We start from the raw sequence: 7,720 nt of genomic DNA, 5'->3' as shown, positions 1-7,720 counted from the left end.
CTCTGACTCCCACACCTGTGTGCATGTTAGTTTTAAATATTTTTTAGACTAATTGAATACTGATGAATAAGGTGTAATTGTGTTGTAGGAACTAGATGGAGAGGAAGTCAGACTTGCCGATTATTTTGATGTTGTGGCAGGCACTAGCACTGGCGGCCTTATTGCCACCATGATTACTGCTCCTGATGACAATAACCGACCACTTTATGCAACCAAAGACATCGTCGCCTTCTACCTTAAGCACTGTCCCGACATATTTCCTAAAAAAAACAAGTGAGTAATCACCCAAACAAGAAAATAAAGTTAATAAAAAAATTCATTAGGTAGTGCTTATCTGTGCATACACATATCTCGCTCTAGCCACCAATTGTTCGGACCAGGTGGTCCCTAGGAAACAAACATCGTAGTTCCTTTTGTTGAAAACTCCTATATATAGCCGTATATATAGATGTCCTTGACTAAAGAAGAATATACAAAAGAAGTTGGCCAACTTCAAAAAATCGGACCCCTAGTTAACAAACATACTAAAATCCGTACTCACATGTTTTATTCCACAATCAAACGTCGGACCTACTTTTGGGGGCCACATAGATTCTCATATTTAGCCTTTACTGATTATGTAAATTGTCTATGTAGTCCCTTAAATTAAACAAGGAATTGGTCCCAAGGCCCAATTTTGGGAAAAATGAAGTCTAGAGGACACGGTTTTTTATGAATAACTCACAAGGACAAATTTTGGGGAAAAGTAACTTAACCCGAACCCACTATTTCAAAATTAATAACCCTCAAGGACAAAATAAGTTGGCCCTACCTTTTTACATTTTTTAAAATACCAGTTATACCCTTCCGTGAAAATAACCCTCAAGGACAAATGACCCGAATTTAAAATAAATATTTTCCGATTTTACCCTTTCTGTCATTTTACTATAAACAATGAGTGTTCATACCTTCTGCTGGTGTATGAACAATGATTGTTCATATCAAAATAGGTGAATGTACATTATACAATATATTAATGTATGAACATTGAATGTTCATACCTAAAGACTATGAACATTGAATGTTCATACCCAAAGGACCAAGGACTATGAACATCGAATGTTCATACCCAAAGGACTATGAACATTGAATGTTCATACCCAATCAATGTTCATACCCATGGACTATGAACATTGAATGTTCACTATGAACATTCAATGTTCATATCCAAAGACTATGAATATTGAATGTCCATACCCAAGGACTATGAACATTGAATGTTCACTATGAATATTGAATGTTCATATCCAAGGACTATGAATATCGAATGTTCATACCCAAAGGACTATGAACATTGAATGTTCATACCGAATCAATGTTCATACCCAAGGACTATGAACATTCAATGTTCATACCCAATGACTATAAACATTAAATGTTGTATGAACCCAAAGGACTATGAACATTGAATGTTCATACCCAATCAATGTTCATACCCAAGGACTATGAACATTCAATGTTCATACTAAATACACCGGGTCATTTCGTCTGGGCCTGGACGTTAATTATTTTGCGTTAGGGGTATACTTGACATTTCATCTACCCAATCCATTTTTTATTTCGCGTCAAGGGTATACTTGACCTTTCATCTACTCGGTCCTTATGGGTTACAAAAATAAAAAGGTGTCCTTGAGAGTTACTTTTTCAGCATTTTTGTCCTTGAGAGTCACTCCCTGTAAATTAAAAATAAAAAAATATTCAAAATTAAAGTGAAATCACCCATTTAACCTATATGAACTGAAATTCCCATTGTTCCCCTATATGACACCTTACTTCCATGCATTAAATGCATGGGAGAGATTCCCTAGTTCTGACTTCAGATTGATCAACCTAGTATTTGAAAATTCAACCTAGTATCTAGTTTGTTCTTCTCCAGTTCTTCTCAATTACTGTTTGCACGCGTCCCAAGGGCAATTTATTTTCTTCCTCAAAAGTTCACAAAGTTTTCCTCTAACCAAATCTTTTGGATTTGAAGTTTGTTCACAAGGTGTGCTTTAAATTCTAATTCTATTATTCTTTATTCTTTGTGGTTCATAGCCTCATTAATGAGGTATTGGGTCATTAATGTGGCTCATTAATCTCAAGTTATAACTACCTGTCCTCCACTTTACTCATTCTCTCTCTAGCATTATAAGCTTGTGTTAGTCATTCATGGCACAAACTGTGTTAGTCATTCATGACACGAACTTATACTCTGAAGACACTTTAGTGGTTCCTCTTTAGAGTAACCTATTGCTTATTTAATGTTTTGAGTGTTTTAGAAGTAAAGATCCAAACTTTAACTCAAGTTTCCACATTGGAGTTGTTTTAACTTTAAAAGTTTACATCAGCTCTATATAACCCTCCGAAGACACTGATGCTTTAGTTCTATACAAATGATACTCTAGGGCTCAACATTTCTCCTAATGTTGTGCTCATCATGAGTATTGCACTCAATCAGCAATGGTAGTGAACTAATACTGTGGATTTTAATATCTAAATATCTATTTTAGAAACAGTAGCATGTAACAAACAGTAGCATGTGCTATTGGGGATTGAGATTAGGTAGGAAGGCACATTCAGTTTGGATACAACCATTTCAATATATACCTAAGTAGATGGTTTATGTCCATGTCATTCCACACATCTCAGTTGATTTTTGCAATTCTACTCGGACCTACTATTGGGACTCTTCTCTATATAACAGTTAGACACCACTATACTAGACTTCGAGAAACATTATCTCTGTGTTGAACAATAAGATAAATCATGTTTGATTGGCTTTAGCAGTGACTAAAATGGGAGCAAACGAGAAAGGGCTTTTCATATGTAAGTTTGGGGGTAAAGTCAGAACTCTTGAAAGTGGGGTTGTGACTTACGCAAGTGGATCAATGAAACTTAGGTGTTGTTGTATGAAGTCAAGTTTTGGAGAATCATTGGTTTTCTAGAAAAAGTAATGAAGATAAAGCCACTACAATTTAGCAACCTACTCTCTGGACACGTTTGCACAATTGATGAGGAGGAAGATTACAAGGAGATGATGGATGCACACAGAATGGAAACCTATGGAGAAGGTAGTGTCTTGATTTTCAGAAAGGAGAATGAAGATTTGATGGAGGAGGATGTCCCACTATCATGCTCATCACCTATTCATGATAATAGGTTAAAAGAAGGTAAGCTTGCAATTTCATTGCGCCTTATTGAACGGATAATTTCCAAACTAATATGTCGATTGAGTAAATCACTTTGCAGATATTCCCGAACCATATGAACTGCCTGAAGCCCAATTGGGCGAACCATCTCAAGTGTCGGACACTGATTTAGGTGAATCATCCCACTTCCCCGTTACGAAAGAAGTTGATGGTAAGTGAGCTTTGGTTGTTATTGGCACTAAAGTATATCTTAATAAGCTCCCAGGCCTTCTCTTAAACAGATTATCCGTTAACAGACATGATGTCATTGACAGCTTAGTTAGTGTCGGTACCAGCTTAATTATATACTGTTTTGAACAACTTGTTCATTTACGCTTATTACATGGTCGTGGGAAAGACACTAAATAAACTATTCACGACATTATATAGCTGTGTCATGACACTATATAACAAGTCCGTAAATGGATAATCCGTTTAAGAAAATTAACAAGTCCATCAAGACACTAAATAGTTTATGGTATACTATTGACACATTTAGGAAACTAACTTGTGCAAAGACTAAGTTGTTGTGTAGTTAGCATTGTGGGAGATGATAGGCTTCAAACTCAGTTTAGAGAAGTGTCCCGTGTACTAGATACATATGGGGGTAAGTGCATTATTGTGACTATAAAAAGTATGTAAAATGGCAATAAACTCACTGACTGTGATGCTCCCAGATGTTACCGAAGTTTCTAGAGTGCCCGAAACCTTCCTTGTAGAAGCCACCCAGTACGTGATTGACAATTGTACTGGAGTAAACGTTGAACCTTTTCCACACATGGCTGAAACCTACAAATCTGAACTTCCCAGAAAGTGTCATACAACGACGTCGAGAAGTTATGGCTATGGTGGTAAGTGCGTTATTCTGGTTTATGGCAGTTTTTTTACCTGTATAAGAGGAGATTAGAGAGGCACTTTAAAGCATGGTAGGACAGTATCTTAGGTTTCCTGAATAAGTATACATGTTATGTCAGAAGTACAATATAAGCGTTATCGAAAATGATAAGAGCCCAAAACTATAGTTTTAACCCCTTAACAATATTGCTTTTAGATCAATTATGTGATTAATAAATAAGAGGTAGTGATGTTTATGTGCTTTTATATATTTCAGGCATTGGAATTAATTATGTACAGAAATGTGTCCCTTTTGCGAGATAAAGGAGCAAAGGTTGGTTGCTAAGAAGTTCTATGATTAAAGTCCAAGATTCAAGGAGAAAAAGTTTTTTTAAAGCCTGGTCAAAGCTGAAAAGTCAAAGTCAACGCGGACAGAAATAGCACATAAAAGTCAGCAGAACTTCCGAATGCCGTATCTTTGGACTCAGACCTCGGAATTGGACCTATCATATGTCAAAACGACCAGCTCGGAAAGAGCTTTCTAATAGTCTAAGTCTTGACCCAATCATAGGAGTAAAAGTAGACGAAAAGGCTGTTACAGTAATTTCTAATAGAGAAACCCCTTTTGGACCGAAGTAATCAAGTTTTGGGCTCGATTTTATGACCCAAAACATGGCTCCAAAGCCCATGTATGAATTTTTAGACCTAGCCTCTTCTATATAAAGAGGACAAAGGCCAAACTCTTATGACAACCTAGATTAGATTCATAATATAGATTAGACTTAATTAATTAGTCAGTACTTAATTTTTAATAAAGTTTCAAATCATTAGACTCTTTTTCATTTGACTAATAAAGTAATTTTACATTTCTTCAAAGATGTTTTCTTATTATTCATTTATTAATGATTGTTTGATGAATCGAAGCTAAAACCTCTATTAAAGGGGTTTGAGGAAGCTTTGATGAAAACTTGATTGTGTTAGTGCAGAAGTAGTTGAAATAAAATCTATTCCACTCTAGAAGGTAGTTAATTCACCATGAGAATAGGTTTAAATTGCTTCACATGCTAATTATTAGTTGGCAGAGATTGCCATGAATAATTATGGATTAGAAAAACCCAATCTTTATGTGAAAACATAAATATTAGGATTACAACAAATCTATGCTAGTTTATTAAGTTGAATTCAAGGTGGAATCAAATCCCCCTAATTCTTTCCCATATTCACATCGTAATATTGAATTGTCGTAGCTTAAATCATAACATCTAAATTAGTTAAATCACTATCTTAGCATAATTTTATTACGTTACTCTCATTATTTTGTTATAATTAATTAAACTAGGAAATGTTACATCTAAACGAGCTAGGAGTGAAACGAATTCTCTACTCCACATATTGAATGATAACGAGAGTAGAACTTTGATCATATATCGTAAACATCATTTAGTTTTACTTATTCATAGCATAACGAGTTAAGAGTAGGTAAAACTATCGTTTTTCATTTATCAAATGGTGTCGCTGCCGTCTTAGTTTTGTTTAGCTTCATTTCCTTTAGTTGTATTAATCCTACCAAAATCCCATTAAACCCACCCACCCTTGTTTGGTTCTAACTGTGTTTGTTTGGTTCAAAAACAGATATTTTTCGCAGAAATACAAGAGCGCTCCCCGTGCCCATTTTAGACCAATTTGAAGCGCACCCGCTCCAAAGTGCCTGCACATCGTCCAAGGCAAGAGCGCGCCCCACGCCTGTTTAAGACCAATTTGAATCGCGCCCCGCGCCAAAGTGCTTGGACATCTTCCAAGGCAAGAACGTGCCTCGCACCCTGCTTAGGCTAATTACAAGCGCGCCCCGCGCCCTCTTCTGAATAAGCCCGATTTCACAGGTTCGTTCAAACTTTCATTTGTTCAAGTTATTCAGTGTTGCTATCTTCTTGAATACACTGAAATCATGTATACAAGATGCTATTCAAACGCGTAGCAAGGAGACATTCAGGTACTCCTTCTTCCACTCCTCGCCTCTCCTGTTAGAGGATTTATTCTAGCATATCAGGGTTGTTTTGACTATTGTCGTGTTTTTTTAACATTGGACTTAGCCTTGCATGAGATTAAGGTCAGGTAAGGAAAAAATGTCTAACGTAATCTATCGTGAATGTCAACGCACACACCTATCTAGTATACCACACATTACACCTGAATCAATGGCTGAAGAAAGAGAGACTCCTCTCTCTGACTTTTACAAAGTCCTGAATGATATCCCTAAGTCTTGCATTATTTTTGCAGAACCTAGTGGGGAATTTCCAAATCCCCCCGAATATATTTAATTTGTTTCCAATTTTTCATGGGTTAGACCATGAGAAGCCTTATCAGCATATGCGTAGGATTGAACAAGTTTTTACCACATTCTATCATCCTACGGTAGGCGCTGAACAAATTAAACTGAGGGTGTTTCTTTTCACCCTAGTCGACAAGGCGACATCTTGGTTAACTGCCCAAGCACCTAATTCTGTGGACTCATGGGTCAAACTTGTTCAATTATTTATGGAACAGTTTTGCCCACCACTGAAGACAGATGAAATACTTTACAAGATTCATTTTTTCCACCAGAATCCTCATGAATCCTTTTTAGAGGCCTGGAATTGTTTCAATGATCTTCTTATAGAGTGTCCACATCATAACCTTGTGAAAGACACGTTAGTTCGTGCCTTTTTCAAGAGGCTTTTACACCATCATAAAGAGGTTCTTGATATAATTAATGGGGGTAGTTTCCTCAGTAAAGGAGCCTCAGAGGCTTATGGGCTTTTAGAAGATCAAACAAAGCGTAATAATAACTTGGGGGGGGGGGGGGGGGGGTAGTGACGATATCCCCCACTCCGCTAGTTCTTCTTCAACAGTTAAGGCTGCTAGTATGTTTGAGGTTAAATCTAATCCTGAGTTTAAAACTCTAATTGAATCCCTCACTAAAAAGGTAGAAGCTATTTCTGTTTAGCAATGTCAACTCTATTCTATTTAATTTATGTTTGAGTCCTGAGCATCCCGACTCCTATTGTCCTCTCGCCTATGAACAACAACCATCACAGTCGGACAATGTTTGTTCCATTAATAACAAACCTAACGCACCTTGGCGACAAAACCCAAACTTCGGTTGGCGAAATAATCAATAAGTTACACCTCCAGGGTTTAATAATCAAAATGTTAGGCCAGTGAACAACTACAACCAAGCTCCACCACGACAAGGACAAGGTAATTATAATAATTATAACAATAATAATTATAATAATAATAGAGGTATTGTTCTGGTTAATAATAACTATCACAACCCACCTATTAATAATCAACGTGAGATAATTCCTGTCACACCACCTGTAGCAACTCCACATCCACAACCGGATCATTTCGATGCCTTCATGCAAACCCAACAATAGATTTTACAGTCTATCCAACATTCCTTACAGTAGTTAATCCAAGAGAAAGTACAACCAAAAGGTGTGTTTCCAAGTCAAGCTATATCTAATCCTAAAACACCAAACACAACCTTTGAGGTAACCGGTAATACTAGTAATGAAAATAGAAATGTAGGTGAGTTAAATGTTATCACCATTCTCCGTTCTGGCAAAGTGGTTGATAACGCCGTAACTATGCCCGTTGTTACACCACCATTAGTCATAACAAATGAAAACTTA

At 36.6% G+C, this 7,720-nt stretch overlaps 1 non-coding gene across 1 annotated transcript; it reads right to left on the bottom strand.

Moving 5' to 3' along the window:
• Window positions 1–6,614: 6,614 nt before the first annotated feature.
• Window positions 6,615–6,718, bottom strand: LOC147491414 (small nucleolar RNA R71). Its single transcript, XR_015200473.1, has one exon. It is a non-coding gene; the product is annotated as a small nucleolar RNA R71 (small nucleolar RNA).
• Between the last annotated feature and the right edge of the window lie 1,002 nt (window positions 6,719–7,720).

The sequence above is a fragment of the Coptis chinensis genome, chromosome 6 (genome assembly GCF_015680905.1).
Source record: "Coptis chinensis isolate HL-2020 chromosome 6, ASM1568090v1, whole genome shotgun sequence".
NCBI classification, from domain to species: Eukaryota; Viridiplantae; Streptophyta; class Magnoliopsida; order Ranunculales; family Ranunculaceae; genus Coptis; species Coptis chinensis.
Note: the sequence above shows the minus strand (reverse complement) of the source record. Positions and strands in the feature narration are given on the sequence as shown.